We start from the raw sequence: 18280 nt of genomic DNA on the forward strand, positions 1-18280 counted from the left end.
TGTGTCTTGAGCAAGCTCACTACTGGCCACCATCTGTTTGTCTCCCGTCTCCGAGAAACACTAACATGGCAATGAGGCAAAAAGGAACACATCTCTGGCTTGGGCTTTACCACAGCAAGACGAAGACAAATGAAGAGACGGAGGTGGTGCTAGACGAGGGAGACGAAGGGACGAGGGAGACAAAGGGACGAGGTATGGTCCGTATGATTTAATTGACAATAAAGCTGTATTTAGGTTGTGGAGAGAGGTTCCCCCGACCGAAAAACTGAGCAGGAGCCTGCCTGCTCCTGCGCGGGCCCTAAGCCTCTGGCTGGCCCACTAAGTGTTGCTTGTTTCTGTTTTACTTGGGCGGAGTATGAGTATTTATGACTCGTATGGTCGCTTCAGTAAGATTTTGTCCCATGTGTTTAACAACTTCTGCTCTGTTGAATCTAAGTTGAAATCTTAATGGGTTTGTAACTGTGCACTGTGTTAGATAATGTTCCAGTGGTCTGTCGGGCATTTCTCCACAGTGCTGACATTTCCTCTCATCTTCCGGAACCTGTAAGCCTGTTTCCCATGCACATGGGCATCCAAGCCTGATGCGATGTAAGTGTACTTCTGTTACTCTCGACGGAATAGTGACATACATAATGGTAAATGTTGTGGTAGTGATGGTGGAGCAATGGGTAGTGATGGTGGAGCAATGGGTAGTGATGGTGGAGCAATGGGTAGTGATGGTGGAGCAATGGGTAGTGATGGTAGTATTAATAGTAGTGGTGGTAAGTGGGTTGAGAGAAGGGAAGGGAACTATCAGGGAGAACGCACTAAGCCATTGCGACTATACAGCACTGGGAAGGGGTCATGATAAGGATTTAGGATGAGACGGGGGAAAGGAATGGTGCCCAACCACTTGGATGGTTGGGGATTGAACGCCGACCTGCATGAAGCGAGACCGTCGCTCTACCGTCCAGCCCAAGTGGTTGGGTGGGTTGAGAGAGTGAGAGCTGAAGGGGTAAGTAGGCCTATCACACATGTCACGACACCACCACAATATGGCCGCCACAACCTTCTGAAAGAAATATGAATGACACACCCCTATGTAAATCCCATACGCAAAATGGAAGTAATTCTGAAGGATTCTGAAGTAATGTCCCACATGGAGGCCAATGGTGGGAGGATGAAGATATCCTTCACATCATCCAAACTGAATCTGAATCAACAATGAACAGTTAATACGATGCAGGGACAATGAAGGAACACGCCAAGAAGATCTCAACTTACACCCACCACTTTCATACAAGGAAAAAGGAGGAATTATTCGACATACGAGCACTCTAATGCGCCTATAAAGGGCTTCCCGCTAAAGGCTATCAGTAAACACACAGGCGATAGTGTCACTCCTTACGGTGGGTGCCTGCCAGTACGGGTCCGCTAACAGTAAGATATACATATCTGCAAGTGAGGGGCAAGTACGTACGTGAGACCATTAGCGACACCTGCAAGTTTATGCCCTCTGACCTGACCTTTATGGGAGAGAAACAGTGGCGTGAGGACCTGGAGCTTTACCGCGCGGTGTGAGGGAGTCCGTGGCAGGGTTGACTCCAGGATGGCACGCTTCATACCAGGGCCCATAACCCTAGGATGACCATCACCTCCCAGTGAGGGTACCCCGGGGCAGTACCACCATGAGCAGCACCCCGGGGCAGTACCACCATGAGCAGCACCCCGGGGCAGTACCACCATGAGCAGCACCCCGGGGCAGTACCACCGTGAGCAGCACCCCAGGGCAGTACCACCATGAGCAGCACCCCGGGGCAGTACCACCGTGAGGACCGTCTGACTATCTCAAGAATGCCATTGACGGAGATTTTTTCTGTTTTAGCGGTGCGTGAGTTTGGTGTTGAGGGTGAACACCCGAGTACCATCACGACCCGCTGACACAGCTTGGCTCCTCTACCACTGTTCACATGATCGTCTTGTTGCAAATGGTGAAGAGTTTTTACAATTACGTTCAGTGCTACAAGGTGCGTATTGAATACTGGTGCCGCCGCGCATTCTGAGGTTGTGTCTGCTGTCTTAATAAGGGGATTTTGCTTAGCTTTGTAAATGCGGTTCTTGTGTACAACAGCGTCCCATATGGTTTTAAATTTTAAATTTTGCCCCGAGGGGCGAGTTTATTGGACAGCGCCACTCATCTTGTGAGTGGACACACCGTCATAGCAGCATGTACAACACTCCCCAATAGGAAGAAAACCCGCTGGGTTGTTCATCCTGTCACTTGTACCCAGACACAGCTGGGACTTGCTTAACTGTCTCAAGTGAACAGCTCCTCAAACCCACAGCCCATATGGTGTCATCCTGTTAAGCCTCTCCTGTGAGTGCTCGAATTTCCTCTTTCTGATTCTGTGTCTTCTGACAGTCTTGAAAATGAGAATAGGTAATTATCTGGAGTTATTCCTAAGCACGTGGAAGAGGTATGAGAAAAAGGCGCTAGGATAGGACGGAGGGAAGGAATGGTGCCCAACCACTTGCACCGTCGGGGATGGAACGCCGACCCTACGTGAATCACAAGATTGTCACTTGCTAAACGAACTATGGGGTCCAGTTCCTAAACCCATGATGTGCCTCTGTAACCCTTTCCACCACCGCCCACGGCATGGGTATGGGGTGCATAAAGAATAAATGAATCGGAATCACCGGTCAAAGTAGTTGGACTATAACTACCCAGCTTTAATTCTCCTGTCGTACTCGGGTGACCTTCAACCCGCCCTTAGACCAAATCCATTCCATCCAGCAGTCGACCCCAAAGACGCATTCATAAAGTTTAACATGCCGTTCATTCAAAATAGGAATTTTCTCAAATATAAATTAATATTGTTATATGTAAATTTACACAGTATGCGGGCTGCATACTGTGTATATTTAGGCACTGGTTAAGTTAGGTGTTTAGGTTCTGTTGGCGATTATTTGTAGTACATGGGTGAAGCATTTACAGCGTTGTGGTTCGAACAAAAGTCGTCAGCAAAACCCTTGTTCCGGAAGTGTTCGGACGTCATCAGTTGTGAGTCGTGAGTAAACCGTTTTTCATTCATAAACAGCTGGGGGTTTGGCGGGTGCATGGAATGGTCTTTGTTTATGAGGACGGGCTGCCTTCCCACACAACAATAACAAAGTGAAGCCCGTCCTCATAAACACAGGCTGTGGGTCGCGCTGTGGACCACTTTGATTCCTTGAGTGTGAAGCAGAGGCGGAACCCCAGAGCTGGAGTCCACAGACTTCCACCCTACAGCTAGAAGAATCACTACTGAAAATAATAATTTTATATTGAAATGTATTTATACTGCACTAATGACTGCATAGTTACTGCATTAATGACAGCATAGTTACTGCACTAATGACAGCATAGTTACCGCACTAATGACTGCATAGTTACTGCACTAATGACTGCATAGTTACTCCACTAATGACTGCATAGTTACTGCACTAATGACTGCATAGTTACTGCACTAATGACTGTATAGTTACTGCACTAATGACTGTATAGTTACCGCACTAATGACAGCATAGTTACCGCACTAATGACTATACTGCACTAATGACTGCATAGTTACCGCACTAATGACTATACTGCACTAATGACTGCATAGTTATTGCACTAATGGCCGCATAGTTACTGCACTAATGACTATACAGCACTAATGACTGTATAGTTACCGCACTAATGACAGCATAGTTACCGCACTAATGACTATACTGCACTAATGACTGCATAGTTATTGCACTAATGGCCGCATAGTTACTGCACTAATGACTATACTGCACTAATGACTGTATAGTTACCGCACTAATGACAGCATAGTTACCGCACTAATGACTATACTGCACTAATGACTGCATAGTTACCGCACTAATGACTATACTGCACTAATGACTGTATAGTTACCACACTAATGACAGCATAGTTACCGCACTAATGACTGCATAGTTACCGCACTAATGATTATACTGCACTAATGACTGCATAGTTACCGCACTAATGGCCGCATAGTTACCGCACTAATGACAGCATAGTTACCGCACTAATGACAGCATAGTTACCGCACTAATGACCCAATGGCACCAGACACACCTATTGATAACCAACTCACTTCCCCGTGAGCATTACTAATTGAGATGTGTTAGGTGAGCACCACCAGCTGAGTACTCGGTCCATTACCGGGTTCATTACCACCTGGTAATGAACACCATTACCACAGTGAGTGCTCTGTTGCCTCCAACACCATTACACACACACAACACTCACGCACGCAACAGGCGCGCACACACACACACACACACACACACACACACACACACACACACACACACACACACACACACACACACACACACACACACACACACACACACGTCCACTGCAGTAGGGGTGTAGAACAAGCCACAAAAAGATCTTTCCAATTGGCCAGACAGATCAGCCCGCGGATTAAAACACGGATGTGACCCGCATTTCACCAGCAGGTTGGCGTGACGCTGGTGCTGGCTACCCAGGCTGGCTGAGGGCCCCAGGAGGCTGAGTGAAGGTGATCACTCAGCAAGAGGGTGGGTGAAGAAGAGAAACGAGTTAATACGAGAGAGAGAGAGAGAGAGAGAGAGAGAGAGAGAGAGAGAGAGAGAGAGAGAGAGAGAGAGAGAGAGAGAGAGAGAGAGAGAGAGAGGGGGGGGGGGGGCGGACACTTGAAGAATCACGTCAATTGTCAGCGTTGGCCGAAGTGATGACATCAGAGCTCCTGTCTTCTAGTGTCCTGGCCTAGGGCGGAGGACTCCAGTCACCATACACACACACAGCGGTGTACTGGTGACAAGGTGATGGTGACACGGCCAGGTGGTGGTGTCCCCCATCCCCCAGCGGCTAGGAAAGTATTAATATAAAGACAAAGAGGGACGATAGAGGGATAGGAGAGTGGGCAGACAGACAGGGCGGCCCTGGTGGCCACGGAGGTGTCAGTGCCACCGCCGCCGCCACCCGCTACTGCAGCTTGGCACCCGTAACAATGCTGCAGGTGGGGACCATTGCTCCACTATGTGGGTCGCGGCCATGCTCCATAAAACTAAATTACCCACACACGTGACATATTCCCTCTATACATACAGCGTAAGCCCATCATGTGTCCATATAGCCACGTATACACACACCCGTCCACTTCCATACACCTGGCCATGTGTACAACTGTGTAACTCGTCTAACTTCACAATACAAATGTAATAAATCCGTCAAATCACACCGTAAATAAATTAACAATTGCCCTCGACCACCAGAACAATCGTCAAACGTGTTAAGACCTCAACAAGAATTAACTGTCACTTATTAGAAAAGAAAGTGGCACTCTTGCCAAGACAGTCAGCACACTGACCAAGACTGAGACAGGAGAGGAGGAAGTCAGAGGTCCGCCACGGCACACTGGGACACCTTATACATGCCGGCACAGGGACACGAACGAGGTGACAGACGAAAAACACTCCGGGCTCACCATAGCCCGTGCTGCTTAGAACATTTTGTTTCAAGTAGCGAATCTTAAACAACAACAACAGACGCGGGAATAATATAAAGTAAAACAACAAAATTTTTTAGTGTCTAGACTAGTAGAACAAAATTAAATAACCTTGGGATATTTCCCCCAGGAATACTCTCGCCCCTGTGGTTGGCCCACTGACCTGGGGCCAGATTCACGAAGCAGTTACGCAAGTATTTACGAACGTGTACATCTTTCCTCAATCTTTGACGGCTTTGGTTACATTTATTAAACAGTTTACAAGCATGAAAACTTGCCAATCAAGTGTTGTTATTGTTATAAACAGCCTCCTGGTGCTTCAGGGATCATTAACTGTTTAATAGTTGTAAACAAAGCCGCCAAAGATTGAGAGAAGATGGGCGGGTTCGTAAGTGCTTGAGTAACTGCTTCGTGAATCTGGCCCTTGGTCTAGGAAGTGAAGTGGTGGAGGGAGACACAGAAAAAGGATTCAAACAAGAGGGTACAAGCCTCTACGGCCTGCCAGGATCATTGAGCTTACTTCTAGAAGAGACAATAGTGATAGTCTGTCTCATAATCTCTGAGGAGATACTCGCGTCCCAGATTGAGAGACTTGTCCACACACACACACACACACACACACACACACACACACACACACACACACACACACACACACACACACACACACACACACCACCCACACACACACACACACACACACACACACACACACACCACACACACACACCACACACACACCACACACACACCACACACACACATACACACACACACACACACACACACACACACACACACACACACACACACACACCACACACACACACCACACACACACATACACACACACACACACACACACACACACACACACACACACACACACACACACACACACACACCACACACACACACACACACACACACACACACACACACACACACACACACACACACCAACCACACACACACACCACCCACACACACACACACACACCACCCACACACACACACACACACCACCCACACACACACACACACAATCACCAGCTAGCTGTACATGTAACACATGTACAGCTAGCTAACGTAGTCCTCAGGGTTCAGTCCTTGCACCACTGTTTTTCCTTATTCTCATATCAGATATAGTAAAAAATACAAGTCACAACTTCGTATCATCCTTTGCAGACGACACAAAAATCGGCATGAAAATTACCTCTGGTGAAGACATTGAAAAATTACAAGCATGTATTAATAAAGTTTTCGATTGGTCATCAGAAAATAACATGATGTTTAACAGTGATAAATTTAAGGTTTTCAGGTACGGGAAAAATGAGAACCTTAAACATAATACAGAGTACAAAACACAATCAAATGTACTCATAGTAGGAAAACAGCATGTAAAGGATTTGGGAATAATAATGTCTGACGACCTAACGTTTAAGGAGCATAACCAAGCAAATATTGCGACAGCCAGAAAAATGATAGGATGGATTACGAGAACTTTCAAATCCAGGGATCCCATCACAATGGTTGTACTCTTCAAGGCACTTGTGTTGTCCCGTCTTGAGTACTGCTCAGTACTCACTTCCCCCTTCAAAGCAGGAGAGATTGCTGAAATAGAGGGAATACAGAGAACATATACGGCACGCATAGACGCAATAAAGCACCTAAATTATTGGGATCGTCTCAAAGCCCTCCAAATGTACTCACTAGAAAGAAGACGAGAGAGATATCAAATAATATACACATGGAAGATACTGGAGGGCCAAGTACCAAATCTACACAGAAAAATAACAACGTACTGGAGTGAACGATATGGAAGAAAATGTAGAATAGAACCAGTGAAGAGCAGAGGTGCCATAGGCACAATCAGAGAACACTGTATAAACATCAGAGGTCCGCGGTTGTTCAACGTCCTCCCAGCAAGCATAAGAAATATTGCCGGAACAACCGTGGACATTTTCAAGAGGAAACTAGATTTATTCCTCCAAGGAGTGCCGGACCAACCGGGCTGTGGTGGGTATGTGGGCCTGCGGGCCGCTCCAAGCAACAGCCTGGTGGACCAAACTCTCACAAGTCAAGCCTGGCCTCGGGCCGGGCTTGGGGAGTAGAAGAACTCCCAGAACCCCATCAACCAGGTATCAACCAGGTATATGGTGGTGTGTGGGTGGTAAATGTGGTGGGTGTAGGGGTGAGGGAGGGTGTAGGGGTGAGGGAGGGTGTAGGGGGAAACTTACATAAAGCGTTGTGGGGGGGGGGGGGACCTGGGTAGTGGTGGTGGTGACAGCCGGGAAAGTGAGGGGAGAAGAACCAGGGGGCCAGATTCACGAAGCCGTTACGCAAGCAAGCACTTACGAACCTGCACATCTTTTCTCAATCTTTGGCGGCTTTGTTTACAATTATTAAACAGTCAATGAGCTCCGAAGCACCAGGAGGCTGTTTATAACAATAACAACAGTTGATTAGGAAGTTTTCATGCTTGTAAACTGTTTAATAAATGTAACCAAAGCCGTCAAAGATTGAAGAAAGATGTACACGTTCGTAAGTACTTGCGTAACTGCTTCGTGAATCTGGCCTCAGGACACTAGGGACTTAAGAGCGGCGGTGGCCGGCCGCCCCACGAGCCTTCCCCTGCGACACCACCTTGAGGTGTTTCCGGGGCTTAGCGTCCCCGCGGCCCGGTCGTCGACCAGGCCTCCTGACACCATAACCAACAATCACACCACTACACTACACTACCCCGTCCCACTCCAGAGCGCCCCCGTGGTGTCAGCACACAGGACCGGACACCACTACTGGTGACACCACCACCACCACTACTACACCCCCCCCCCCAGCAGGCGGGCGCCGGTCTGCCGAGCGGACAGCACGCTGGACTTGTGATCCTGTGGTCCCGGGTTCGATCCCGGACACCGGCGAGAAACAATGGGCAGAGTTTCTTTCACCCTATGCCCCTGTTACCTAGCAGTAAATAGGTACCTGGGTGTTAGTCAGCTGTCACGGGCTGCTTCCTGGGGGTGGAGGCCTGGTCGAGGACCGGGCCGCGGGGACACTAAAGCCCCGAAATCATCTCAAGATAACCTCAAGAACTTCCCTGGAAACACAAACCGAAACTGTCTCTATTTTCCGCTTGTTACAACTTGTAATGAAGTTGTTACATCTTGGCTTAACGTGTTTATGACATTAAAACGTTGTTACAACTTGCTATATTGGTTGTTATAACTGGTTAGGTGTTAAAACTTGTTCGAACGTTGTACCAACGTCGTAGTTTCAGTGTGTGTTTGGCGGGTACACCTTTAACCAACATATTACCTCTCCCCCCCCCCCCCCCCCCGACACTCATCGCGTCAACTGATTCACCTCCAACTCATCTGTTTCTACTTTGTTATGATCTTGATCTACTGACACTGCGAGACACAAAAAACAATAAGAGGGAGTAAGGTAATTAAGCACTATATATATTGTGTCTTACAAATACACGTGTACACAATTTTGTAATCAATTTCGATAAACGCATCTAACAATGTCATCATGGGCCGAGCCGTTTTGATTATTACAATATATAATTATAATTAGACTTTTTAGACTGAATTAGACTGAATTAGTCAGGACCGATTTAGATCCCCTCACAGTGTTCAAGAGAGAACTGGATAAGCACCTCCAAAGGATACCTGATCAACCAGGCTGTGACTCATACGTCAGGCTGCGAGCAGCCGCGTCTAACAGCCTGGTTGATCAGTCCAGCAACCAGGAGGCCTGGTCGACGACCGGGCCGCGGGGACACTAAGCCCCGGAAGCACCTCAAGGTAACCTCAAGGTAAGGTATCAGCTATAGGCAGCTATTATTACATTTTCCTATAAATGAATGTACTTGAAATGTATTATGTACTTGAAATGAGAGTACTTGTAGCAACTATTTGGTGTTAAGTAGTAATATGTAGCGACGGTACGCAAGTACACCATTTTTTATATTATTAATTTTATAGGCAGGGAAAAAATAAATAAAAACCAAACTTGTATATATATTTCAAGGCCTAGTACAGCATGTATATGTACTATAATAGGCTTAAGATAACTTGGTTACTTAAAGTTACAATATGTTACTCTACTGGAAACTTGGCAACCAGGCCACTTATAAATGTATAGCCATTTATGAATTGTCTTTGAATTTGGATGGTGAGTGGGGGAAGTGGGAGTGTGGGTGGGACGAGTAGGAGTTTAGGTGGGTGTATAGGAGTGTAGGTGGGAGTGTGGGGGTGTAGGGTGCCCCAGGGACCCCCCCCCCACTTGCAGGCTTGGGAACCACAAGACAGGAAAGATTAGTCGAATTAAATCATTGTTTACAAATAATACAGGATAAGTTCTCTCGCATCTTCCCTTCACAATGAGCCAAAGCGGAGGAGACAGAGCTCTGTGGCCGAACAGGACCCCGTCCCCCCCGTCTTAAGACAGGTGTGGGTAGTGTGGTGTACGTACCTATGCAGTTGGGGCAGTGGAGAGGCTGGGGAGGCGGCGGAAGGTGTGGTGCAGAGTGTGGGGTATCGAGCATGGTGCAGCAGCCCGGCATGGTGGCCGCTCACCACCACCAACCTCATGTCATCACCACCACCACCACCACTACAACTATACACCAGCCAGGCCACCACCACCACCACCGCCGCCGCCACCACCACCACCGCCACCACCACCACTACCGCCTCGCCCAACCACGCGACTCCGCGGAGGCTGGTAGCACTTGCAGTGAGGGCCAAGCAGGAGGAGTGCCAGGAGTCATGAGGTAGAGTTGTGAGAGTCCCGCCGCCGCCGCCGCACGCACGCACGCAAACACACATGCACGCACGCACGCTACACGTACTTCAACGGGGTTATCCCTCCGGGGGCCCCCTTCAATACTATCATAATCACTACAAATGCACTAAGATGCTCACATTCCTCACACACAGGCCTCTACTTGCGTCACACTGGCCTCTACTTGCGTCACACTGGCCTCTACTTGCGTCACACTGGCCTTCACTTGCGTCACACTGGCCCAAGTCACACTAGCACTGCACAGCACCCGGGCCACACTAACATTGGACGGCGAGGAGACCCGTGGCACTGGCACGGGCTGGCCTACAGCAGCACGTGGCGGTGGTGGTAGGGGGGGAGGGGAGGGGGTGGCAGGGCTAGCAGGCCTCGTGGCTGGCAGGTCGTGGCCTGTCGGTAGGTCACCACATGCCTACTTGGTCCCTAGTGCAGGCCAGCGGGGGCAGGAGCCTCGTCCCACAACGTGCCAGGGCCAAGCCGGAACTGTGCCTACAATGATGGGGGCCGTCAGACCCCCTCGCGTCCCCGGGCGCCTGGCCAACACGCATCCCCCCCTAGCACCCACCTGGCCCTCCCTGGCACCCACCTGGCCCTCCCCTGGCACCCACCTGGCCCTCCCTGGCACCCACCTGGCCCTCCCTGGCACCCACCTGGCCCTCAATGCCCCCCCACCTGGCACTCTCTCTCCTCCCCGCTCCTGGCCCTCTTCCCCCTCCTCATGCACGCACGCACGCGGATACACACACACACACGTACATAATATGCACACACACACACACACACACACACACACACACACACACACACACACACACACACACACATGAAGACCATCTCTCGTCACAAACAAGATCATGTCAGACCACTTCCCCGGTCCTTGTACAAAACTAGTCCCAGAGCTGAACGACATGAGTTATGAGGAAAGACTGGGTCAATGGAGCTAAACCTTCACACAGCTGGACAACAGAAGAGTGGAGATATGATCACCATGTGACAAATACTCGAGAAATTGACAGAATAAAGACTTTTCTTCAATTATTTTCTTCAAGGACATAATAGCCCAAAACAGACTGATCTAAACAGTGAAGTGGTCAAAGCAAACACAGGAATTCATATATATATAAGATATATCAAAATCAACAGGACAATTGCTTAGGTAGAATACACTGAACAGCTTAAGATATCAATACAGTATTTAAATATTTAAGATATAAATATTCAATATTTAAGATATAACCGTAAACGTTATATTTGAAAAATTCCGATACTGATGAAATAATACCAGGTGTATGAAGGGCGGAAGATGCAGTCAGGTGTCCACCCTAATCACTTGGGGTAGACGGTAGAGCGACGGTTTCGCTTCATGCAGGACCGGCGTTCAATCCCCGACCGTCCACAAGTGGTTGGGCACCACTCCTTCTCTCTCTCCCGTCCAATCCCAAAATCCTGCTCCTGACCCCCCTTCCAAGTGCTATATAGTCGTAATGACTTGGCGCTTTCTCCTGATAGTTCCCTTCCATCGTGTGACGGCAGTAACAGGTGAAAGAACAAGGGATAAACCTGTTCCACAACCAAAGTTCAGGAGCCCAATAAACCCATCCTCTTGAAGCAGCAAACGACAGAGTGACTACGAGGTCCTTAAAACAAGGCATGTCACGCCACTCAACGCTACTCTTCCGAGTACTGGTACTCTTTCTGTGTAATTGGAAAGGTTAAGGGAACCTTTCTTAATAAGGAAAGGTTCCAGCAGCCTGCCAGAGGAGACATTCTTGAAACCGCCAACAGGTCGATATGGCACAACCCAACAGCTGATGCTCAAAAGTACAAAACCTCGCAACTACAGATGGGCGAGTATGTGCGAGTGCACGCGCGTGAACGAGCACACACACACATACACACAACCTGCTGCCTCTGTGTGTGTGTGTGTGTGTGTGTGTGTGTGTGTGTGTGTGTGTGTAAGAGAGAGAGAGAGAGAGAGAGAGAGAGAGAGAGAGAGAGAGAGAGAGAGAGAGAGAGAGAGAGAGAGAGAGAGAGAGAGAGAGAGAGAGAGTGTGAGAGGAAAAAACCCCAGTTGTTTGACAGCTGAGAGGCGGGCCGAAAGAGCCAGAGTTCCACCCCCGCAAGCACAACTAGGTGAATTCATGCAAGCATAAACGCACATACACAAGTCTCCTGCCGTAAACACAGAGGTCTTTCTTCACCCAGTACCTGAACATCTCTTGCTCCCGGCACCTTGCACCTCTCCCGGTGATCTAATACACCACCACAATCTCTCACACCTTCCTTACTACATCTAACACAAAATGGATGATTGACTGGAAATGACCAGTCAATCTTTCTCTGACACTTTTTGGTTTCCAAGCCATTAAAAACGGGCGTAGAGATGTCTTCAGGACACCAGTTGATGTGTGTGTGTGTGTGTGTGTGTGTGTGTGTGTGTGTGTGTGTGTGTGTGTGTGTGTGTGTGTGTGTGTGTGTGTGTGTGTGTGTGTGTGCGTGTGTGCTGGATCTTGGGGGAACAATTTCTACAGAGACTTGTTCTATTAAATTAGCGCGCGCACACACACAAATACACACTCCTCTTCACACTCTTCTTGCAGAGTATTTTGGTGTGAGCGGCCACCATCGCCCACACTACCACCACTGACAAATGAAATCACAACCATCCTCACCGCCACCACGTCCCCAACACCACCACCACCACGTCCCCAACACCACCGCCACCACGTCCCCAACACCACCACCACCACGTCCCCAACACCACCACCACCACGTCCCCAACACCACCACCACCACGTCCCCAACACCACCACCACCACGTCCCCAACACCACCACCACCACGTCCCCAACACCACCACCACCACGTCCCCAACACCACCACCACGTCCCCAACACCACCACCACGTCCCCAACACCACCGCCACCACGTCCCCAACACCACCGCCACCACGTCCCCAACACCACCGCCTCCACGTCCCCAACACCACCACCACGTCCCCAACACCACCACCACCACGTCCCCAACACCACCACCACCACGTCCCCAACACCACCACCACGTCCCCAACACCACCACCACGTCCCCAACACCACCACCACCACGTCCCCAACACCACCACCACGTCCCCAACACCACCGCCACCACGTCCCCAACACCACCGCCACCACGTCCCCAACACCACCACCACGTCCCCAACACCACCACCACGTCCCCAACACCACCGCCACCACGTCCCCAACACCACCGCCACCACGTCCCCAACACCACCACCACGTCCCCAACACCACCGCCTCCACGTCCCCAACACCGCCACCACGTCCCCAACACCACCGCCACCACGTCCCCAACACCACCACCACCACGTCCCCAACACCACCACCACCACGTCCCCAACACCACCACCACCACGTCCCCAACACCACCACCACCACGTCCCCAACACCACCACCACGTCCCCAACACCACCACCACCACGTCCCCAACACCACCACCACGTCCCCAACACCACCACCACGTCCCCAACACCACCACCACGTCCCCAACACCACCACCACCACGTCCCTAACACCGCCACCACGTCCCCAACACCACCACCACCACGTCTCCAACACCACCACCACCACGTCCCCAACACCACCACCACGTCCCCAACACCACCACCACGTCCCCAACACCACCACCACGTCCCCAACACCACCACCACCACGTCCCTAACACCGCCACCACGTCCCCAACACCACCACCACCACGTCTCCAACACCACCACCACCACGTCCCCAACACCACCACCACCACGTCCCCAACACCACCACCACGTCCCCAACACCACCACCACCACGTCCCCAACACCACCACCACGTCCCCAACACCACCACCACGTCCCCAACACCACCACCACGTCCCCAACACCACCACCACCACGTCCCTAACACCGCCACCACGTCCCCAACACCACCACCACCACGTCTCCAACACCACCACCACCACGTCCCCAACACCACCACCACCACGTCCCCAACACCACCACCACGTCCCCAACACCACCACCACCACGTCCCCAACACCACCACCACGTCCCCAACACCACCACCACGTCCCCAACACCACCACCACGTCCCCAACACCACCACCACCACGTCCCTAACACCGCCACCACGTCCCCAACACCACCACCACCACGTCTCCACTGTATTTTTTTGGACTGTCGGAAAGCCTTTGACAAAGTACCCCATAAAAGGTTGATGCATAAGCTGGAGAAACAGGCAGGAGTAACTGGTAGGGCGCTCCAGTGGATAAGGGAGTACCTAAGCAATAGGAAGCAGAGAGCTATAGTGAGAGGTGAGACCTCAGAATGGCGTGAAGTCACCAGTGGAGTCCCACAGGGCTCTGTACTTGGACCTATCCTGTTTCTGATATACGTAAATGATCTCTCAGAGGGTATAGACTCATTTCTCTCAATGTTTGCCGACGTCAAAATTATGAGAAGGATTAAGACAGAGGAGGACAGTTTCAGGCTTCAAGAAGACCTGGACAAGCTGCAGGAATGGTCGAACAAATGGTTGTTAGAGTTTAACCCAAGCAAATGTAATGTAATGAAGATAGGGGTAGGAAGCAGGAGACCAGATACAAGGTATCATTTGGGAGATGAAATACTTCAAGAGACAGAGAGAGAGAAAGACCTGGGGGTTGATATCACGCCAGACCTGTCCCCTGAAGCTCATATCAAGAGGATAACATCAGCGGCATATGCCAGGTTGGCTAACATAAGAACGGCATTTAGAAACTTGTGTAAGGAATCTTTCAGAACATTATATACCACATATGTCAGACCAATCCTAGAGTATGCGGCTCCAGGATGGAGTCCATATCTAGTCAAGGATAAGACTAAACTGGAAAAGGTTCAAAGGTTCGCCACCAGACTAGTACCCGAGCTGAGAGGTATGAGCTACGAGGAGTGACTACGGGAATTAAACCTCACTTCGTTGGAAGACAGAAGAGTTAAGGGGGACATGATCACCACATTCAAGTTTCTCAAGGGAATCGACAGGGTAGATAACGACAGGCTGTTTAATACAAGGGGCACACGCACTAGGGGACACAGGTGGAAACTGAGTGCCCAAATGAGCCACAGAGACGTTAAAAAGAACTTTTTTAGTGTGAGAGTGGTTGACAAATGGAATGCATTAGGAAGTGATGTGGTGGAGGCTGACTCCATACACAGTTTCAAGTGTAGATATGATAGAGCCCAATAGGCTCAGGAACCTGTACACCTGTTGATTGACGGTTGAGAGGCGGGACCAAAGAGCCAGAGCTCAACCCCCGCAAGTACAATTAGGTGAGTACCACCACCACCAACACAGTGCATGACACACACACACACTGACACACTCGTGTATACCTCCCCCCCCCCCCCACCTCTGGCACTGGCACTATACATAACGGACATACAAGTGTTTTGACGTAGGTGAGGCAACTGTCTCCGAGGGAGGGAGGGGAAGGGGAGGGAAGGCAGGTGGGGGGGGGGTAAGAACGCGCGCGCGCGCGCGCACACACACACACACACATTCACCAAGTTGTGTTTGCGGGGGTTGAACTTTGCTTTTTCGGCCCGCCTCTCAACTGTCAATCAACTGTTTACTAACTACTTTTTTCCACATCACACACACCCACACACACCCAGGAAGCAGCCCGTAACAGCTGTCTAACTCCCAGGTACCTATTTATTGCTAGGTAACAGGGGTATCAGGATGAAAGAAACTGCACATTTTTTTCCGCTGGCGCCGGGAATCGAACCCCGGTCCATAAGACTACGTATCCAGCGTGCTGTCCACTCAGCCACCAGCGGGAGACTTTTAATTCACGGTACACCACCTATGCGAAGCCAGTCTTAAGAGTATGCCGACCCATCCTGGAGCCCCATCTTAAAACACACACATAAGGAAGCTCGAAAATGTGCAGAAGTTTGCAACGTGACTCGTCCCAGAGCTGCGAGGGATGAGGAACGAAGACAGACCCCAAGGAACTAAACCTGATGACGTTCGAAAGGAGGGAGAGAGGGAACATGATACAGACGTATAAAATACTTAAGAGGGATTGACAAGGTGGAAAGAGAAGATATATTTACAATGAATACCAACACAACACGGGGGCACGGATGGAAGCTTGAGACTTGACACAAGCTTGAGAAGCTTGTGTCATAGAGATGTTAGAAAGTGTTCTTCTAGAGTAAGGTTAGTGAGTAAATGGAATGACGTAAAGGAGCAGGTTGTAGAGGCTAACTCCATGTATAACTTCAAAATCAGGCATGACAGAGAAATAGTTCAGCATTATAAAACCAACGGTTAGAAAAGCGGGGTCCAAGAGCTAGAGCTCGATCCTGCAGGCACAAATAGGTGAGTACATGGACCTGGTTGATCAGTCCATCAACGAGGAGCCCTGGTCGACGACCGGGCCGCGGGGACATTGATCCCCGAAATCATCGCAAGGTAACCAACCCCTTTCTGCTTGTGTTATAGTTTATTTTAAACCTAATTACCCAAGACTAGAACCCCCCCCCGCCCCCAGGGGGACACACTGAAAGGTGGATAGGGGGTCCTAGGGGAAGAAGAGGGGGGTGCTGCCCCATTCCGCCCCCCCAGGCATGAGGACACAAGCAAAAATAAGACCCAAATGGGCGGCGCCGCAAGCACTCACGCCAGAAATTCTCCCACATTAACGAAGGCCTGGGAGGCCGCCGCTTCTGCCTCCCCTTCCTTAATTTGACCTCCTCTTTTTATCCTGCCTCTTTTGCCTCTTATTGTCCTTCCTCGTTCTCTCATTCTACCTCCTCTTAGTGGCATGACAGTCTATCAGACACCTTATGTAAGTTAAGCACATAATATTAGTGTTTCTACTATTTGCACCAAAATGCAGGCTGCATCCCACTACAGCCTGTGAGATCCTCCAGTCTGTCTTGACATTGTTGCTGCAAATAATTGTAATTCGCAGTTAAGGTACAAAGGGACCGAGATTCCCAAGGTATCTGCTAGACAAAAATAAACAGATAAGTTATCACTCTCAAGTTATTTGTGATCTACGTTTGTGATTACCAAACTCGCTGTTTTAAAGGGGATTGCAAAGTAAGGCTTCCAAATGCTGTATTCATGCAATCTCAGATGATTCGCATCTCAGAGAGTTTCAGTATGGTGGAGGATATCATCCACATAGCTGACTGTAATGTTTCTGAAACACAGAGAGAGTTTTCTTCCTATCGCGAGCCTTGAGGGTGACTCACATTTCTCGAGTGTATCAATCTTTGAGCACATTATCGTAGACTGCAGGTGTGTACAGGCTGGGCCTGGCACCATGACTCACTATACTCTGGTGCCACCAGGCTACACTATACAGTGGTGCCACCAGCCTACACTATACAGTGGTGCAACCAGGCTACACTAACTGCAGGTACAGACGAGGGTACTCTAGTACCTGTAAGTGGTTGAGGAAGTGTTCCCGGTGATAGTGATCCTCCTCCTGCACCTCCTCCTGCTTCACCATCAACTTGGTCACTCTCCTTCCGGTGAGTGCCTCCCTCACCGCCTCCCACGACGATGTTCTCCAGGAAGAAACGCCACGTTGGAAGTTAGGAAGGAGGCCCTGGTTGAAGTCCCACCCCGCTGGGACTCTCCAAACTAACCACACCTGCACTCACACAAATTACTCAACTAACGCCACACACCTGGCCATCACCACAGGTGTGCAGGCCACCCCGAGCTCCCCCTCACCCCTCCACATACACCAGACTCTTTCGCCCACATGTTCATCAGAATTCTTTCCAGGTGTGAGTGTCCCGTCTCTTCCTCATACTGCTGGCCTCACCAACACGCTGCCTCTAACCCGTTCTCGCACTTGCTTTCTGTCAATATTGGCTTATTTAATAAGTGCATATGTGTCATACTAATT

Source organism: Procambarus clarkii, chromosome 93 (assembly GCF_040958095.1).
Source record: "Procambarus clarkii isolate CNS0578487 chromosome 93, FALCON_Pclarkii_2.0, whole genome shotgun sequence".
Taxonomy (NCBI): Eukaryota; Metazoa; Arthropoda; class Malacostraca; order Decapoda; family Cambaridae; genus Procambarus; species Procambarus clarkii.